At 53.1% G+C, this 20,963-nt stretch overlaps 1 long non-coding RNA gene across 1 annotated transcript in view; it reads right to left on the reverse strand.

Moving 5' to 3' along the window:
- Positions 1–15,511: 15,511 nt before the first annotated feature.
- The window catches only part of LOC130148366 (uncharacterized), a 62,871-nt gene continuing 57,419 nt past the window's right edge, over positions 15,512–20,963 (reverse strand). Inside the window, exon 3 of the long non-coding RNA XR_008821544.1 lies at positions 15,512–15,987. This is a non-coding gene — a long non-coding RNA (uncharacterized LOC130148366). The remainder of the gene's footprint in view (positions 15,988–20,963) is intronic.

A 20,963-nucleotide genomic window follows, 5' to 3' on the forward strand; every position in this document is an offset into this window, starting at 1 on the left:
CAGAGCTTTTTAAGGTCCTTGATAGACTCCAGTGACCCAACCCAGGTTCAAGTCTTCTGTCGCATGGCTCTGGCTCAGCCCTTCGTTGCAAGGTTCCTGCAAACCACTTGCAGCCATGTCCCACCCCATTTCCCCCAGGGCAGGAGGCTCAGAGGGCTCATCAGTATTTCAGATGCCAAAGGCAAGTTACTTTGCACTCAGGCTCTGGCAGCAGTGAAATAAAATCTGAATGCAAAGCTCACAAAGTAGGCTGATCCCCATGTTGCAGGATGGGGTGCTGCCCTGCGCTTGGGGAGCAGGTTACAAGGCCCCTCACCGAGGAAGGTGCACCAGCCTGCGGGGAAACGCAAGGCAAACAAGCGGGAAGGACAAGCACGAAGGTGCATCAGGCCCACGGAGCAGCCCCTGTCCTGAAGAAAATGAGGGCAAAGAAACAAAAAGCCAGGCTCTCAGGCTCAGGTGTGTCTCCTGCAGGACCCCAAAAGAGCCCCAGGGCTGGCCCTGGCCTGATGGAGAGGTGGGGAGCGGGCTCCAGAGGCAGCATGGTTTGGACATCACCTCCCTGCAGCTCGGTGCTGAGCATCCCACCAGCAGGAGAGCTGGAACAGAGCCACTCACAGCCATTATCCCCCCACACGTGCTTTATTTACTGAATTAAAGAGCAGAATTATAATGAGACTTGACGTTAAATTCTATAAAGTCAAGCTAATCAGTGACCAAACCTGTAATTGATTCTTTTGCTAGTTCAATACTTAATGCTACATGTTAAGCAATAGGATTTTACAATTTGCTAGCACTTCACTTACAGAGAATTAAGCAATAAAAATCCATTCTAAGCACAAACAGCAGGAAGGGAGCCACGTCCACTAATAAGTGAATGAGCCAATAAAATGGCTCAACACTTGCATCGATACCTTGTTTTAAAAAAATCTATCCCTATATGATACGCGAAGCATCTTTAACACATGCGAGCACAGTTTGAAACCCCCCAGGAGGTAACGCTGAGGCGGGGAATGCCATGGATGTGGTCGAGGAGACAACAGTTCACTGCCACGTCCAGGGGGGCTGGAGAGCCACAGCAAAGGGGCAGCCCGCTCCCCCCACAGCTGCAGGGAAACCCCTGGGGTGCTCAGCTCAGCTGGCCCTGTGGAGCTTGTCTGGGCATGGAACCTGAGACACGAGCATTCCCGCGGGTGCAGATGTGCAGCAGCAGAAGAAGCAGGACCTGTATCCAGCCACCGGTTCCCTGCGCACGGAGCAGAGCTCCCGCCGGCCGCACAGCAGCCTCACCATCCACTCTTTGCAAAATGACAGCATTTTATAGATGTCTAAAAAGGCTTATTTCTCCTTCAGGAGGAACAGTTAATAGGGCTTTTCTCTGCTTGACGGGGTGCAGCAGCCAACGCAGGAGATCCTGTTGCAGAGGTGGTGTCCTCAGCCATGCCACCACAGCCCAGGTTTGCTCCCTGGGGGCACTGACCCGTTCAGCTCCAGCAGGCGTTCATGGGAGGGGGTGCCAGGCAGGGACCCCCTTGCACACAGGAACCACACTCTCCCCTCAGCTCCTGCCCTCCTCTCCTCACCCCACTGCTGCGCACCATCCTGCTCCAGGAACACAGAGCTGCCGTGGGGCAAGGTGTCCCCCAGCAGCGCCAGTGCCCCCGTGCCCTGCTCCCCCAGGGGGCTTGGTGGGTGCAGAACGCTCCTCAACAGATTTTACTTTCAAAACCATCTCCACTGAGCCCCATGCAGCGTGGCAGGAGAGACACGCTTCGGAAATACAATTATTATTGTAAGGGGAACGCCTGCGCTTCTGGTCCCCATGGGGGTTAGACATCCTGCTGCGATGATTCAGGGAATCTGTCGAGGTACATTTTATGAATTCCACTGAAGCTGTGGAATTGCTGCATTAGGCGAATACCTCAATGGTTGTCAAGTCAGCCATGTGCTGTCAGAGCTGCTTTACATTGCCCAGACCAGAGACAGCAGATGCTCATAAACAGCAGTCATTTTCTCCACTGCTTTCAGTGCTAACCCTGCACTGCCTGTGCATCTCACCCAAAGCCTACAGCAACACATCCTGCACACCCAGACCCATTTTTCTGGGCTCTCCTTGGGGGCACTCGTCAAATGGCTGCAGAGGTGCTGCAAAGGTGCCTCCTGAGCTGTGTTAGAAACACCCAGCACCTGGACACTGCCTGGCCAGCAGACCTTTCCCGACACAAAGCCAAGACAGCCTGCACATCGCACACAAAGCTGCTCTTTGAGGACGAGAATGCTGAGCAAGGAGAGTCTGATTAAGACCAAATCTGGCCCAAGCCCTGGGCATGGGCGCACACCTTCCCACAACAGCCCTGAGCCAGGCATGCTGTGCTGTAGGACTGAAGTGTTGAAACACAGCAAGGAAACATATCTGTAGCCCTAGAAAAAGCTTCTGAATTAAAACTTTAAGTAGTAGTAAATCTCAGTTTTAATAATGCAGATTAGCACTGCTGAACGATGCAGCAGAGCAAATCAAATTTCGCTGAGCTGGAGGAGAAAGTAGAGAAATAAAACCCTACCACAAGGCAACAGCAGTGGGCGGTGGGGGGGATGCTGTGCAGGAGCCCCGAGGCAGGCAAGCAGGGTACAGGGCAGTGGCACGGCAGCCAGGAGAGTCCCAAGGAGATGTGTCGCTGTCAGAGAGACTGCAGGTGGCACAGCTGGGTCCTGGGGATTATATTTTCAAAATATACCTGGCTAATGAATTTGTGTGTGACAGCTTCAAGCATTAGACAATTTGTACAGTACAAGAATGTGTCTGAACACTTGTCACTAAAGACTTGGAGTGCTGTGACCACGCACCGGGCATGCCCCACATCTACTACAGACACATCCATCACATTCTGCCGGCACAGTATGTAAATAGCTGACATACCCAAGCGATGCACTGCTGCCACCAGAGCCAGTGCGGTGAGGACATCTGGTCCCAGTGCCCCACATGCATCCCTTCACCCTCCACATCCCTGGTCTGGCTGCGCTCAAGTGGCTGGTGGGTGACTGGGGAGGCAGAAAATGACAACTTTGCTTAAAAGGCCTCTGCTGTCCCCTGGGGAAGCAGAGGAAGCAACTGGAAATACAGGTGTCCACACCAATAGGAGGAAGGCAATAGCAATCTGTGCAGAGTCAGGTGCTCTTGGAGGCAGACAAAAGTTACAAGATAGCAGAACATACTCTGCCAGGGGTAAGGAAAAGAGAATTACAGATTTTTGGTGACAAAACTAAAATCCAACAACAGCAGGCCCTATTTCTAGGATGACAGCAAAAGATACCAATTCGTATGTGCCTTTTCTACATACATTCAGCAGGTACTTTTGTTCTGTGCTCAGAAGCATTGTGCCCATTTGTCACACGTGTAAGTGCTCTCAGCCAGTGACTAGCTGGGGATATCACAGTAACAGTGACTTCAATAATTCTCACAGTGTCCCACACCTGCAAAATTCATATCCATGAAATCTGGGAAGAGGCAGAAGGAAAGAGTGTCCAGCCAATTGGTTGTTTCTATTCTAATGTTTCTACTGGGGGGAATTGCAGTGCTCTGGAAAACTATAAAGGGACAAATGAAGAGCCTGATATTTAGAAAAGCTGAAGAGAAGGGCTACCCACAGGGGAGTTAGAGACTACAGCCTTAAGGAAAAACAACAGGACAGCTCACGGGGACCCATAAGGATTTAACAAGCAGGGATACGTCCAGCTGGCACAGAGCAATGGAAAACAGACCGTGTCAAACAATCCCACCTCCTCCTTCAATGAAATTACAAACTGGGCTGATTAAGGCAATTACACTGATGTAAGGGGCTTCTGTGAAGTGTTTGGCACCCTATCACATGCCATTCCAAGTGAAATACGTGCTCCACAACAGAGCCTGTGCAAAATGGATTAAGCAGCAACTAAAGCATCTGTCAATGAGGAATCCCCATCAAGGAGCTGCCTCTCAGGGATGAGTGCGGGTCGGACACCGTTCAGCCATGACACCGACAGACGCAGTGGGCCGCCTGCCACGCAGGACCTGGGCACCGGGAGCCGACACGGGGCCAGCTGCTGCAGGAGGAGCTGCCTCCTGTGCAGCACTGACCTTGCAAAGCACTCGAGATGCACTGACAAGCAACGCGCCAGAAGGTCCCAGCGTGAGGTGGTGGCCAAATGGGCTGATGTGCAAACAGAGGTGCCAATTAGGAGCAGGGAGGAGGACTTCTTCATGCAGCTTCAGGGGGACGGGGCAGGAATATTGCATCTGTTCCCCTCCCATGCCACGATGAGGTGTGAAAGCTGTAGAGAGGAAGGAGCCACAAAATGCAGTTGAAAGCCTGAAGATGATGCCTGCTATTGAAAAGCAAAGCCTGGACCAGATTTGCAAGGAGAAGCAAATGGCAGCAGCAGCCCTGGAAGTCAGCTCACAATCTCAGATCCATTCTGGTGGACATTTGGAAATTCAGTACTGCTTCAGCGCCATCGTTTTCTGCCCAGGCTGGGAGCAAGAGCAGCACTCCCTGGGTGCTCACATCAGGAGAGGCAGGCATCCCACATGGGCCAGCCAGGACACAGAGAGCTGTGAGCCCCCCCAGAGTGTTTCTCCAGACGGGATCCTTGGAGCAGTGACAGGTCCAGCCCTGCTGTTCCCAGAGCTCAGGACACACACCCAGGTGTTTGGGGCTGAGCCTCTGCCCCAGATGCATTCAGCACTCCTTTGGTGGCATTTCCCCTACAACACTGAACACCTTATCAGTGAGGTGTCTACTGCAGCCTAGAGCCTTCAACCATGAAATTATATGGCTCTACCTTGACCTCAGATTCTCTGCAGTTAATGTCTCCTATAGAATATACACTGCAGCTTGGGGGCATTTCTCTGACGCAGCCAACAAGTGCACTCTCAAAACGTGGATCTCTGCTAATCCACTGGGATGCCTTCCCACCTTTTCAGAGCAGCCTCAAGCACCAAGACCAGAAGCTGGCTTGCTACAGCAATGCTCCAAAGGTCCTCTCCTGCACCTAACACCGGGATCTGTTTGAATGCCTTTATGTTTGAAGAACATGACGTGGCTGACACCTTCCTGCAGAGAACCAGTTCCCCTCACCCCCGTCACCTGCTGGGATAGCCCCCACAAGCCCACCCAGGCACTGATGCTCTGCCACAGCCTATGCCTGCCCTGGAGGAACGCTGTGATGTCTGTGAGAACAGGACAGGATTTGCAGAAAAAGGACAAGAAGCTTCAGCTTACACAGGGCTGCCAGTGGAGTCCTGCTTCCTTTAGAGATCCCTGGGACTTGTACCACAAGCCACAGGTGATGTTGCAGACTTCACACTCACCACACACTCAGTCCCAGATGGCTCCAGTAAAGGCTGACCCCAAAGCTCAGCTGCCTTCACTCTCAGTTCACACCAGCATCCCTCTGGCTCCATACGTGGCTCTTCCGCTTGGCACTGCAGACACCCAACCAAACACAGGCTGAGCATCTGCAAGAAGCCACTTTCTTTTACACACCTTCTTCCAGAGGATTTAAGAGAGATTCATGTCTTTTAAATCTAACAAAAATCTCTAACTGGGTGTGTTGCAGAGCAAGATGAAGTGAGGACCTGGAGCTCTCAGTGGGGTCCCCTGAGGACCCACGGACCAGGCTCAGGAGAGCTGTCAGAAAGCTCTAAGGGCACATACAGCTGGGCAACACACTACTTCATGCCAGGACGCTCTCCACTGGCACCTCTGTGCCAGCAAACTGACATTCCTCACACCCCGGGGGGAGTGAGGAGAGCCAAGAAAAGCCCCCCGCCCAGGTGGGGTGAGCACAGTGCCCCAGCTGCAGATGCCCAGTGTGTGCAAGGAGAGGGCGGTTGCACACCCACATCAGCAGAGCTCTTGGCACGCTGCAGCCTCAGAGGGAGTTGGGAAACAGCACAGGCTGGCCCCTGCCCAGGGCTCCTGGGAAGCAGCAGCTTTTGCCCGTTGCCTTTATCTGGCTGCCAGCAGAAAGACCCTGCTGCCCACAGCACCCCCGGCCGTGGATTGGCACAGGGCAGGCAACGGAGGCGGGGGCCAGCTCCTCTCTGGAATGTACATTTCCACCCTGATCCGATCACACTAGAGCCATGCACAGCCCCAGAGCTGCAGGATAGCTTCAAAAGCTGCCCTGGCCTCCTGGGGAAGGGAAAACCCCCCTTGCTTTTCCCACCACCCTTAAAACTGCTCTAACAATTGAGAAACATCTGATCTTCCAGGAGACTGATAGAGAGAGGATGCTGGTGTCATTATCAAGTTAATTAGAAAAACCCAAACGGAGCTTTAAACATTTTTATAATACATTTGGGCCTTTTTGGCAGGATTATTGCATCTTTTGGGTTTCCATTTCCCATTAAAGCGTTCTCAGTAGTGCTTATATAAAAGCCATGTGATCTTGGCTTCTTGCTGCTTTTTTTTTCTCTTTTTTTAAGGACATCTTTTTTGGGGTAAATTTATTAAATATTGTAATCAGTTAAATTCTAGCAGCTTAAACATTTTCTTTAATAGCCTTGTTAAATGTGGATTAGATTTAAAATCCCTGCCTCTGAACTCTGGAGCAGCAGTAGTTATATGCAATGCTAAAAAAAATTAAAAGCTTTACAAAGTGGTAATTACTCCTCTGCTGCAGGAGGAAAGAGACTGACTTTCTAAGTTATTTTAAAGCAAGTTTTCCAGCCTCGCCCTTCTTGAGCAATACTACACAAGCACAATTTATTCCTCCTGAAGAGTGAGGGAAACGTAACTTGCAGGGTGTGCACTGTTTAAAGCACTATGAACTTTGGCTTTGTTTTGCAACACCAGCAGCAGGCAGAGGCCCTTGCAGGACACTGCTCCTGCTGGGCCCCCCCCAGTGAGCAGAAGCCCTTCACCCCACCCCACCAACAGCCTGGCAGGAGTCCATGCACCCTTGCCTGGCAAGCAAATCCCCACATCACTAGCCACCACAGTGTGCAGGGAGCTGCCCACCAGCAGCACCAGCTGGGCAGGGCACGCTCCCCTTTTAGAACTGAGCCTGGCAGCCACCCTTGCAGCCCATCAGCCATCAGCCCTGATGGGCAGCAGCTGCAGCCCCCACATGGGGCAGCCTCCAACTCCTTCAGCGCTGCACCTGTGCTCTGCCCATTGCCTGCTCCCCATCTGCCTTTAAAAAGCCAAGCAGAAACTAGAGATGCAGGGCTGGGCACTTGGACCACACGGTTAACAACACTTTTAAAACTTTTGCTGTATCTAAATGATGCCCACCCTGATCATCATCCCAACTGCTTTGCCATGCTTGCAGGGAGCACTGCATAGACACCTGACAGTGCTACTTGAACCCCAGGAAAACCTTCAGGTGTGTCATGGTTTAACCCCAGCTGGCAACTAAGTGCCATGCAGTTGCTCACTCACTATTATCTACTAAGAAGAAAATTAACTCTATCCCAGATGAAACCAGGACAAGGTGCTATTAAGAACAGCTTAAGCAGAGGGTAAATCCCCTTTCCCAGTTCCCCCTTCCTTTACCCCAGCAGCAACTCCATGTTGCCCCCAGGCCGAGACAGGCTGCGTGTGTGGGCATGCAGGAGCTCCCTGACCCCATCCAGGAGCTGCCCCGGCTCCCTCCCTGCCAGCCTCACACAGTGCCATCCCATATGGCTCCCCTCCTTCATGCCAAAATCCCCTCTGACACCCCAGGCAGATGCCCTGCAAGCCTGGAGGGAATTTGCTAGACACAAGGCAGGCCTGAAGGATTAAAGCACAAAGCCTAGCACCAGAGGTGAGCTCTCTGTGCCCACTGGTACCACCGATGGCTTGCACTGCTGTGGACAAGTTGCTCCATGCCACTGCTTCCCCATGCTGAATGCACTGGCAATGCTCACCCCACTGATGCTGCCAGCCTGGTTAACTGGTGCTGGCCACAGCCAGAAGGCAGTCCTGCCCTGCCTGCCCTGCCCTGCCTGCCCCAAGGCTTCCCAGGGAAGGCTACAGACCGGCTGTGGCAGAAGGCAGCACCCATTTCTCTGTCACTGGTGTTAGTAGCAGTGGTGTCAAGGCTCTGCAGTCGGTCCTGTTTGTTAACAAACATGTTAATGAGCTGGAAAGGGCAGGGCGGGTGAGCAGTGATTTACAAAACGTGCAAGGACACCAATTTAGGCAAGCAGGAGCAGAGCAGCACCTCATGGCCATGGAGATGGGGCGTGCACGGGCACCCCGAATGCAAAGCCACAGCCAGGGAAGGGAGGCCTGACCGCCACCCACACCCTGCGAAGGTCTGGGGAAACTGCCCCAGCTCCTGAGGGTGGGCCAGGGTCGATGGCAGCACACCAGCGTGGGCAGGGCAGGCTGAGCCCCACGCAGAGGGGTGCAAGGTGCTGAGCCCCACACAGAAGGGTGCGAGGTGCTGAGCCCCACACAGAAGGGTGCGAGGTACAGTGTCGCACCCGAGACTGCAAAGCCTTTCTGGCCAGAAGACAGGATTGCTAAAGGCCCCTGCAGTCAGTCTGGACATCGGATGGAGGGTCCTGAGGGCTCCAGGGGTGCCCCAGAGTAAAGCTGCCAGGCTGTAGCTAGCACCCTGATCACTGGGGCTGTGAAATCACCACCCGTGTGTGTTGGAGAAGGTGCCTCCCCCCCACCCTCAAGGGCAGAGCCCACCTCCACCCGCAGGCTGCAGAGGAGCCCACTCGCTGCTGCAGCCTTGCCAGGGCAGTACTGAAACTCCTCTGTTAACGTTGTTGGAAGTACAAGTTTTGCTCAACATTTCTGAGGAACAGAAGGTACCTTTGGGAACCTTAACTGGGTTTTAATGAAGCTTTTTGCCATTGAATGTAAGTCAATTTTCTTGGAGTGATTACCCTATCTCTAGAGGGTATTGTAGGAATAGATGAAAACTAGAGAGGGACAAGAATAATATCAAGGACCGGAAAAATTCTCAAATAAAGAGAGACAGAAAAACAAGGTAGAAACAGAATGAATAAATAATAAATGGTCTTGAAGAGACAGTCTGGGAGCTCCTCTCATCCCAGTCTCATAACAAAGGAACAGAAAACATGATGTTGAATTAAAAGGTGGAATAAAGAGGAAATACTCTCCTCATGTGAGCAGTAACTAGTGCGTGAACCTCAGCACCGCGCGACACCAGGCATATTCCCCAGGGACTGGGGTGCTTTGCTCTGCCCAACAAATGCAAAGTGCTTCAACCCCAGGGCTGCAGAGGGAGAGCCTGGGAACCTCATCTGGCTTTTGTCCAGGCTGCAAACTGGCTCACTTATGAGTCCCTCCCTGCAGGAGAGGCATCTTCAGCCAGCTGGAGAGAAACTTGGACTTGGGTTTTTAGGGCTGAGGTATCTGCAGCCAGACACCAGGGAAGGATAACCTGCTGCTGCCCTGACATGCAGATGCTGCGCTCCCACCCCTGGGTGCCAGTTTCCATCCTCTGGATCTGCAGGTGGCACCCACAGGGACTGTCACCAAGCCACAAGTAAAACACAGGAATACATAGAACTGAAATGTGCTAACACAGAAAGAGGTCCGTGAGCACATTTTCTATGTCTCACAGTCAGTCCTGTGAAGCTGGCTGCTGGGGGTTGGACTTTAGGGAACAAGAAACTCTCTTCAGTTCTGCACTAGAGAATGAAGACTTTGTCCTTTTAAAATTCATAAACCAACACAGCCTGTAAGTTAAAAAATAAGGATCCCCTGTTTACATATATCACTGCAACAACCACAGTGCTTGTTATGAATTATTTAGCATAATGCACTTTCACATCAGCCCTGCTTGCTCGGTGGCCTCCTCTCAATTAGGCATTTATGGCAGAGGGGTCAGTAATAACAGGTCACTTAAAATGTAAATAAAAGTGACACTGGGAGATATGCTGGAGCATTTATTTATACTGTTATATTACTGTAAAAATGTGTTTATGAAGAACAGTTCATAGCATGTTTAGTTGTCATGCAAAAAATGCGTTTAGCAAAACACACATTAAGCATAATTTACCCAGGGCAGAAGCACTGGATTCAGCAGTTGCGCGCACGGCGGTGTGGAGCCCTGCTGCCGGCTGCCCCCAGCCCCGGGCACAGGGATCTGCTGGCCCTGGCAATGCCCCCAGCCTCCACCTCCCTCCCTCGCAGCGGGGCGAGGGTTGCAGCAGCGTGGAGGGTGCGGGGCTGCACCGGAGGAGCTGCTCATGCTGCCTGGTGGGAGGCATGTGGCTCAGCATCGCACCTGGGCTTGGGACGGTGCGGTCCCTAGCGAGCTCCGAGTACCAGGATCCATGCCTGCGTAAGAAAGCAGCCAGGAGAAGTTCTTTAAATGACACATTTTGTGGCAAAGCAGCAAATTTGATGACATTGAAACTTCTCACAGATTGAGTGCGGGTTTGCCAATTTATCTGGCTTTAAAAGGACAGTATTTTAAGCAGAAGTTTGGGTGCTTTTCCATCTGACGCCATTTAATGTTCTTAAAAAGCACAAATTCAGTAAGGAAATTACATTCTTCATTTTGGACCAAATTAAGTATTTCAACCACATAGAAAGGTTAGCCTTTGTTTTGTGTTTTACAGTGCTTTTTGCTTTCCTGAAGTTTTTGAAAAGTTGTTTAATGTCAAGCCAACATTTCTGGGTTTTCTGAGCCACAAGGAAACAGAAAAATCAGTTTTTTACACTATTCCCTGGAAGCTTTCCCAGCTGGCAGCTTTTCCTCCCTTTTCTGTACAGCACCCTCCATGCCTGGCCGATCGATCTCTGCTCACACAACTTCCCCAGCGCTGTGCCTGCTGCGGCTCGGCTCCGGCTGCGGCTGCGGCTCCAGTTCCAGGGCCGCTGCCCAACTCCAGCAGGCAGGGCCGGGCTCCCAGGGGACCGTGAGGACCCTGCCACCACGTCGTCCTCCAGCTGAGCAGGGATCCCACCTGCCTTAGTCTGCAATAGTCCACAAATTCATTTGCCATGAGTGGGATTAACAGGCATTGAAAATCAAATTGCTACCCAACAAAGCTACTCACTGGCAGGTGACAACCCCCCAGGACTGTCCGCAGTGCCAAAGGAAGGAGTGGGGAGGGGGATGAGGTTCTCCGCAGCCCAGCAGGCCCCCGTACCACTGTGCCCCTGGTCCCTTTGTCCCTGGGGAGATGTGGCCAGCCCAGCCTCACTTCCCGCTTAGCCTCTGCAAAAGAAAGGCTCTGAATTAAAAATCCACAGGGAGGGACAGCGTCATCATCTGTTGCTGAGACGCCTCTTCCTCCAGAAAGCCAGGGGGTCCCTAGGCCCCAGCAGCAGGGCTGGCTGCTGCTTTCCCACCCAGTCCGGTGTGATGGGCATCCAGCCTCTCCCCAGCTCCCAACAGCCACGGGATGGGGCCAGGGTCCCACACGCCCGGCAGCCGGTGCCTTCCCCAGGCTCAGGTGCGGTTTTTCTCATGAACTGTTATTAGCCCTGTATAGGAGGTGATAATAACAAACCATTAATGGGAATCTGTTTGAGTGCCACTGTGTGGCAAGATCGTAAATTAATGGCCATTTCATTCATTGTCATTTTATCCATAACAAGATGCTGATTTTCCCCCTGGGATAATGAAATTGGTCTGTAAGAACCATAAATCCTCACCGTGGTGCAAGGCTGGAGCAAGGTGTTGGATTAACGGGCTAATGACAGAGATGTGAAAGCTCATGAATCGTGTGGCTGCAGGGAAGGGTGGGCAGCTGTGCTGGGGGAGCCCACACCAACATCTGTGCCAAAGTGTTGCTTAGGCTAACGGTGAGTTATTTCAGGTATCAGATCAGAAAGAACCAAATATCCTCTCCTGGCATGCCCTCAGCAGCTTGCATTTTCTGCCGGTGGAAAATAATTTTTTAAAGGCAAACATGTCAGGCCAAAGCAGCCCAGGATCTTCACTGACCTTCATCCCCATCAGGGGTGTCCCAGACAGATGCTGCCTGGCCTGCCTGTGTGTGAGTAGTTCAGGGTCAGCCAGGACGGAGCATTGATGACTTCTGCTCCTTTCACCTGGAGCATAAAACAAAACCATATGCTGGAAATTTATAGAGGCTATCAAGCTGCAATGTTTCTTTTGCTACATCTTCTCTGCTGTTCCCAGGACCATCAGCCAAGGACCTTTAATCTGTGGATGAATATGACTTCAAAACAGCAACCACCTGGGAATAAAAATTAAAAAGTAAAAGTTTCTCATAGTTAAGTCTTTAAATGGGAAAAAGAGTCGGAGATCTTAGGATAATGAAAGAAGCTTAGGAAAGAAGCACAGTTCTCTCCGTACCTGTCCCTGGCACGAGCCGCTGTCGTGGCACAAGCTCACCCGGAGTGCGATCTGGGCGGTGTGAAAGGTGGCAGGTAGGCACTCGAAGAGCGCTCGCTGCCCCGGTCACACTGGTGTGACACCACCTTCTTGCACCCCTTGGCTGCTTTAACCGCCTGCCTGCTGTCTGCTGGAGCGCTCGCTCCTTCCTCATTTCTATCTCCTGCTCTTGCTCTCCTCTTCACAAAGTGATCACACCAGGCTGAGTCAGCCTCACCCAATACAAGGCAGGAAACCGCCGGGGCTGGCCAGGCAGAAAGCTGGCACCTGCCCAGGACTGCCCGGAGGCAGCAAAGGGGTCCTGTAGCACAGGAGGGCAATGGGGAGGAGACCCCTGGGACCCTCCACTGCTCCCAGGGAGCCCTCTGCAAACCTGCACCTCCAGCAGCTGAGCATTGAGAAGGGCGGACACCTTTTTTTTTTTTTCCTTGCATAATTCAGCAGCGATATCATTTTAAATATTGCTATTTTTCTCACTCAGAAATGAGAAATATTAACTGGCCAAACTTTGCTGTGGTTGTCACCATCCTTTTAGCAGTGTGATTGCCAGTGGGGGATTTATAGTCCTCCCCGCACCTGGGTTATTTGAGTTTTGCTTTGCTGCAGGGCCAGGGCAACAATAAATTTCCTTCTCCTCTGGAACATGCTCTAACCTCTCATTTTCTAATAAAGCGTTAAACCTTGGAGCAACCCGCACTGGCCTCGATGCTTGAGAGGAGAGGAGTTTCAGCCGAAAAGCTGCTTGCTGCAGGCTGGAGGGCACTGTTATGGTCCAGCGTGGCTCTTCCCACAGCAGCTCTGATGAATTCTGGCTTCCCTTTCAAAGGAGAGACCCCTCCCCATGCAGAGGCCACATCCTGCTCGTCTCAGAAGCACTGCACCCCAGCTGGGCTGCCAGGGGTGCTGGGGTGGCAATTTAGGGAAAAGCAGGCCAGGCCTGGTGGCAGTGCTCCGGTCAGCCTGCCCTGCTCAGTGAGGGGCTGGGGGTGATCAGCTCAGCTGGCAGGGACAGTAAAAACAGTCCAAGTAAAACTGGGGATGGTGCTGAGCAGGAGGCATTGCATGATGCTGTTCAGAAACAGGCCATCCGCAAGCTGGAGGAAAGCTTGAAGGCATCAGGGAGGAAATGCAGGAGAAGCACCCAGACCTGCGCAGTGAGATCTGGCCAGGATGGAGTGACAAGTGGGCAGCAGCTCGGGGAGCTCACACACCCCACGGCAGCGCATCCCCTGTGTAGCCCCTGCCTGCTCCAGCCCACGCTCCTGCAGCACACAGCAGGCTGGAACCCGGCCAGGCGGAGGCAGAGGGACCCAGAGCCCACCAGCAGCACAGCACCCATCATCGATGCAGGGTTATTATGGTAAAAAGGGTCCTGGCCAGCAGTCTGCCACCAGCCGTGCCATCCACAGTCCCTCCCTGCTCCATGCAGTGCCTTAGGAAAGGCTGATGGGGCATGAAGGATGGATGGGTGGATGGATGGTGCATCTGCTGCTGGTCTCATTACAGTAACAGAGGCAGCCATGGCATCAGGCTTTTACTGGCTGAGCTGTTTGGTGAATTACGGCAAGGTTCTGCATTGTGGTAATATGATTTTTTCAATATATTCTGTTTAGATTGGCAGGTTGGTCTCACTCTTTCTCTACTGACTGATAAAGCACTAGACAGGGGATTAGTCCTCTTGGAAGCTAAAGAAAGAGGTAATTTGGGTTGTTTATAGCCTGCAGGGGTAGAATCAAAATGTACAACACTGAGAGAGTCAAACTTTTACAGCGTACGGCACAGCTATAACTCAGAGCAAGTATCAAACATTACAGTCCTGTGAAATGCATTCCCGTGACAAAAGGCTGGAAAGGCAGAAAGAATGAGAGGAATTAATCTGTTCTTGGGACAAATATTGTAATGAAGACAAGTAATGCCAAGAAAATTAACCCCTGCCTGGGCCGGTTTTAGCATTGGACTGTTTAGCCCAGAAGTCTCACCTCTGCACTTTGGGTGGTGTTGGAAATGACCCAGACACCAGAGATGCTGCTGGTTAGGCATAGGGGCAGTCCCAATCTGACCTTGGCTTTTCTGCATTGAAAGAATAACAGCTTTTCCTCAACTGGGTTTTGCTGGATTTTCATAGCTATTAAATCTAATTGCTGAGATAGAGTTATAAAATTATAATTTTAACCATGCAATTTAGATGGAGTAACCGGTCGTCTATTTCTGTGATTATCCCTGATTATTAAATGAACAGCTGCCTCCAAATATGTTTGCAACAAACTAATTCAATGAGTGCATGTGCCTGAATATTCATGCCCCTGATTTGCAGCACAGACTTTTAAGACTTTTTCACTGTGGTTTTAAAAGTTAATTTATCCTGGCAATTTAAATAAATACACTTCCATCAGCTTTGGTTAGCACTCCAGACTTTAACACCAAGTTTGGCAGCAAGCAAAGGTGTCCCAGCCCCTGCTTTGATGTCCACTCGCAGCAGAGCACTTTCAGTGGAGGCAGGGATCAGTGTTTGTGTCGATTCCATTCTTCCCCTGTGTCTTGTTTGCAGGTTTGACAACCCTTCTCCACGTCGCACTAACAAAATGTGACACCCCACAGTCTGTTTGTTTTAGCTTTTCCACTAAATTTTGCAACCACACCAAGTAGCCGGCAAATAACCTGCCCCCTCCAAGTGCTGAAATATGGGTAAGGCTGCCAGCACGACAGCCACAAGGAGCTCCCCCAGCCTGCCCAGCCAGCATCAAACCGAGGAATGGCTCGCAGACAGCTCTGCAGTCATCGTTTCATCAGGAATTTCATTCTCCTCCTTGCAAAGGAGGTGCTCCCGCCTGCTACCAGCCAGGCTAGCGGGCGGAGGGGCTGGGGAGCACCCCGAGGTGTGCATGGGGCAGGCACGGAGTGCTCCCACAGCGACAAGTTCACACTGCACTGGGAGTCACGCAAGGGCAGTGGGATGCAGTGTCAGTGCCTTCTTACGGCATCTGCCCACTTGCAGCCACCGCTCGTGTCCCCAGGGCAGTGCCAGGCAGCACAGATGGGGGCAAAGCTGTGCCAGGGTCCATCTCTCCGCATGGAATAAATGCCACCCTCCCCCACCTGCTCTATAAGAACATTAAATGTATTTCTTGTACTTACATTTCTGCATACGCTTCAGATTAAGCGGCACCTTTAGTGACTAATAGAACATTTTAATAATATTCATGGCATGATACAGATTGTTTAAAAAAAGTTACCATGTAATACAAGCAAGTGCTGTAGAATAGTTATTTCACCCGATGCTGCTCCTATCATGATGCACCCGAGTTTAGCCTGGGGTCTCCCAGCCCCTGTGGCAGTGTGCAACCTCTGGAGCCTGACAGAAACCTCCTGAACTTGGGAATGTGCTGGATTTACATACTTACTGGAGAGAAACAACTTCTGCTCAGGAGAGAGGCATGGCTCCCAGGATGCGTTTCCGAGGCATCTATTAGGCAAATGTTCGCAGCCAGGATGCCGGGGTTCTCCAGGTGATCCACCGATCCATCACGCCTTCCCTGTGGAAAGGTAGGCAGCCGCTCAGCTGGAACAGGCGAGCACCAGCCCAGAAAGCTGAGCCTAGTTTGGGGCAGTGACTTGTGCAACCTCTGACTGCAATGTCTTCCTCACATCCTCACAGGCACGTCCCTTGGGAAGCAATGATCATCAAAAAAAAAAAAAAGTCTTAAAAGCTTTTATTAAAGATCCAAGGAAAACAGAAGAGAAAAATCTGTTAACGTATTTGAAATGTAAAGTAGGGCTTTCATTTTAACAGCATCCCTGATTCCTTTTGTCTCTTTCTGTATAGAGGTTTCACAAGAATACACACAGTTTGACAGACTTTCAGATGATATTAAAGAAGGCAACATCTGATTGTGGGAGGAAAGAAACAGTTTAACCGAGACAAGCTAGAGCTGTTGGACTCTGACCTGCTGCTTTGCAGAACCAGCCAGACAAATGCTGGTGGAAAGACCGAGAGGGCCCTGGCACCGTGCTGCACTGCAACCTCTGCTGGAGAAAGCCGAGCCCACCACACACGTGCAGCCTCCTGGCCCTCGGGTCAGCAAGGTGATGCTGTCATCTGTGTGCTTCTTGCCACCCGCGCTTTGCCTGCAGCCTGGCAGGTCTGGGGAGGGTGTCCAGGCTCGCCACGCAGAGGAGAGGGCACGCAGAGGGAGGGCAGGCAGCACGCCATGGGCGCAGGTGTGCACCCATGCCAAAGGCAGCGCATCCCCCGTGGGGGACCCCTGGCCTGGGTGGTGGGACCGGGGCAGTGAGAGCTGTCAGACCAGCCCTTTCCTCCCCGCAGCGCCTTTCCCTTCCCTCCTAGTGGACATCCCTCTGGCAGCATGTCCTGGTCCCGCAGATGCAGGGTGCTTGGGTCCCAGTGGGGGGTCCCCCACCTCTGCAGCATCCCATGGCTGAAACAGCACCGTCCCCCCAGTTTTTCCAAGGGGAGGGATTATTTCCAGCTTCCTCTCTGACATCTGCAGCCAGATGAGCCCTTGTCCCTTCTGCGGTCACTGCTTTGCAGGAGCCCTGAACCAAGACGGGGTGAGGGGGACACACGGACAGACAGATGCATCCCAGGAGAGGGTGCAGACGGGGTAGCAGGGCCCAGCAGCACTTCTCCCAGGCCTGTGTCACAGCTCAGCATTCTGGGTGACTGCCAGCCCCTTAGCAGCACAGTGTTACTGTCTGCTCATGCTAGATAGGGACCTCAAACGTGGGGTTGCACAAGGGCCGCGCTGCTCTGCAGACCATGCGTGCAAGGGGAGCGAGGGCGCAGGAGCAGACAGAGGGGACCTGCCAGCCACCACCGTGTGCACCACTCTCCAAAATTGCCTGTTGCCACATCCAGACCTGGGCACAGCTGTGCTCCCAATACAGGCAGCATCCAGAGAGCTCTTTGTTCCTAAACCTTCAGTCCCCAACAGGGGAACCTGAACAGGAAATTCAAGAGTACAGAAAATATGCAGAAATGGCACAACCAGCCCAGCCCCAGCAACGATGATGCAAGATGGTCCCATGCTCTCTGACGGCTTCTATTTGGCCACACAGTGGGTGCTGAGGCTACATCGCTTGAGAGGTGGTTTGTGATGGGCTGGGCACAGGGATGGGTACCTGCCTCCAGACACTGCCCCATCACTGGGCTCTGCTTTTCCCAGGCATCACCTAAAGGCATTTCCAAAGACCCACATGGAAACACATCCCTACATGCCAATCACCTTGGGAGGAACCAGAGCTTCTCCTCAGCCCACACATGACTGCTCTCAGCCCTGTGTCCCCGCTTCCTCCCAGCCTGTGCCATGTCAGTGCCCAGTCCGAGGAAGGGGAAGTTGAGAGGGGGAAGCGGGGGTAGGGGGAGGCAAGGCAAGGCAAGGCAAAGGGATCTCTGACCATCTGGCTGGCACTTGCTGTAACAAAGCCCTTCCCTTCTTTTGGAAAATGTGTTGATTGTTTTGGTCTCCACTAGTCCTGGCAGGCTTCAAACACACAGGTTTCTCACCAGTGAATTTCTGGCAGTGAATATCACAACAGGCAGGCAGTGGGGCTGAGTCACGCTGCAGGCTGAGTATGCTTCTCCAGGACGTGTGGGCAGGGGATGGATGGCTGCTGAGGTGAGGGCTGGGCCCATCCCTCTGCTCCACAGCTGCCAGGGAGCCGCAGCTACAGCCGACCCGCTGGCTGAAGCCCGTGCAGGCTGCCCAGGCTCGTCTCGCCGTCGCGTGCACCGTGCCAGTGGCCAATGGCCAGTGGCCAGCAGCCAGCGGCATGGCACCTGCTCCCCGCGTCTGGCCCGGCTCACAGCAGCTTCCCAGGCAGACCTCGGCAGGAGGCTCAGCAGTGCCGACAGCCACCACGCGGGCAGGCCGTGGGTGCCCGAGGGACCCTGCCAAACTGGAGCTTCACCCATCCCCACGGCCCCTGGGCTGGCAGAGCCCTCCTGCCCGCAGCAGCGGCCACCAGCTCGGCGGGGTTGTCCCAGCTGGGCAGGAGCAGGAGCAGGGTCCTGGCCCTGGGAGCAGGGGCTCGGCAGGGACACTGCTCTCCTGTGGCTGGGGAGGCAGAAACAGGCACCAAGGAATGCTCCTGCTGTTCTAACAAGAAGCGATAGATTAAAAAGCTAGTTAAAAATTCATCCAAGAGAGGCAGAGTTTCCCAAGAATATCAGAGTTAATATTTATAAAGGGGATTGTTGCTCAGTCTCAATTATCCTAAAAGCCTGGTACAATTGATGCATTGGAGAAACCACGAACACAGGCATGTCAAGGGAAAACCATTCCCTGTGACCGCTAACAAAATGCAATCAGATCTGCAACATGTGGAGCCAATTGATTTTCAACAAGTTATACAATGTAAACAAATGATTGATTCTCAGGCTGCTTTTATTTCCGAGCAAGCAGTCAGAAATCTCTCAAACTACTCTGAGCAGGTAAGGCTGGTGGTAAACAAGGTCTGTGGAGGGGCAGCATGCAGTCCTTTCATCAACCTGAGAACAGCAGGAGCTTTGATTTTTTTTTCCCCCCAGCCCCTTAAGCAGCCACTAAATAATCAACAATTCCTCAAGTAAGCAACTCCCTGATCATGTGAAATCTTTCTGTTGCCAGTGGTCACGTTGGACCAGCTTCTGCCTTCAATGAGAGTCAGGAGTTTTTTATTGCTTTTGCATTTTGCCTTCTCTGATGTTTCCAGCCTTCTTCTGATTTACCCGAGACAGATGAGACAGGAATATCTCCAAGAGCTTTATCACTTCTCTCTGTCAGCAGCGGCTGCTAAGTCAACAGTGCGATGGTGTGTGTCTGGACCAGCGGTACAGAGGTTGCTCAAATCGTTCTCTGCTCCCGGTGAAACCAATAAGCTATACTCCACTGCATCGACTCGGTTCCCGAACTGTGCCCCCTGGTTATGTCAAATTAAATCTCAGCCCATCACCGGCAGACTGCCAATATCAGTGCGCATCCCTGTGCACCCCCAGGGTGGGAGCATGCAGGGGTGGGTGTCCCAGGAGCTGCCAGTGCAGTACCCGCCCTGCCACTGGTGGGGCCAGGGGTGACGGGGACCCACAGGTCACCGCGGTGCGGTGCTGACCTGTGGCACATCCCACCTCCTGACCCAGCCACCTCCGCCAGCACCGGTACAGGAATTGGAGGAGCACAGACACTGTCTCTCCAGACCCGCGTGCATGGATGCAGGCCCGCTCCTGCAAGGGCAGAGTGGTTTCCCCACACACCACGCAGTGACTGCACGGCTCTGCACCACCCGGCCCCGCTGGCCACGCACTGCAGTGCAAAACCTGCTCTCGGCACAGGCCTGTCTGCACAGGAACACTGTGTCCATCACTCGGATAGCATCCCAGCATCTCTCCCTGCCCCAGACTCTGCACAGCTCCTCTTCGGCTCTGCCTGAGTGCATCATCTCTGCACCAGTACCAAGACCTGTGAGTGAGGGCTGGCCGGTCCTCCCCAGCTAGCGCTGCACACCTCTAGCAGCCTGTGAGCACAGCCTGCTTGTGTTGCACATTGTGTTTTACCTATCCATCACTCTTCCTTTTTCCCCTTACTTACACCCTGCTCACATCCCCCCTCAGCCCTGCGGCACTGGGGTTGTGTCGGTGACATGGAGGCACCAGCGCCCGGCTGAGCATGGTCCTGGTGCAGCTCACCTCGGCCTTGCTCCCCAGCCCTTCTGAGCCTCGCAGCACTGCTGGGGTGCTGTTGAGATTACTGATTGACTATCTGAGAACAGAGTCACATTTCCATGAACTGCCATAATTATTGCAACAATAGCAATAAAAACACATTTCCAGAGCTCCACCACCTGCTTGTTTGCAATGTGCAGTTGGGTGTTCCTGTAGTGCAGGGTCCTGAGGGTCCCCGGGCAGGGGGAACCTGGGGACAACAGCCAGAGGCAGAATTACCAGCCCCCTGCAAGCACAAAGGAGACCCTGGGGAGGGTGGAAAAGGCTGGCAGTGGGGCAGAGGGGGGCACCTTGAGGGGAGAGGGGGGATTTGGTCACCACGTCCAGGTCTGGCAAACAGCATGTTGTACAGCCGCACTGGGCAAGCGGGAGGAGAGGGTCTGAGCTAGAGAGCATGAGAGAAACACAGGAGAAGGTCTCGGATGGGACCAGAAGAGAGGAACGCTCCTGGAGCTCCAGTCAGGAGCTCACTCCCCACCCAGCCGAGGTACCGAGCAGGTACAGACACCACTTGCCACCACCACGCACGAGCTGCAGTGCCGTTCTGCTCGATTTGCAGTGCTCCCTGCTAGCTGTCTCCGCTTTGTGCGCTGCTGTGCCAGCACCAGCTCTCTCCTTCACCTGGAGTTGCTCCAGGGCTCAAGGCTGACCCTGGTGAATCTGGGAAGCTGAGGGCACGCTGCTCTTCCAAGGATGCCAGCCACCTCAGCTGGGACTGGCGTGGTGCAGAGCTGTGCGACAGGCTGGAGGGTCCCCAGGCAGCTCCGGCTGGGTGGTGCAGCTCCTTCCTCGCAGACCGAGGACAGTGCGGCGCTGCCTCCTGGGACATCCAGCTTGATGGGCTGCAGCTGCACTCCCAGCACAGGGAACCGAACCCTCCCAGGAACAACAGCCTCCTCCTTCTAGGGGTCTCTGGGGTTGG

This window comes from Falco biarmicus, chromosome 4 (assembly GCF_023638135.1).
Source record: "Falco biarmicus isolate bFalBia1 chromosome 4, bFalBia1.pri, whole genome shotgun sequence".
Lineage (NCBI taxonomy): Eukaryota > Metazoa > Chordata > Aves > Falconiformes > Falconidae > Falco > Falco biarmicus.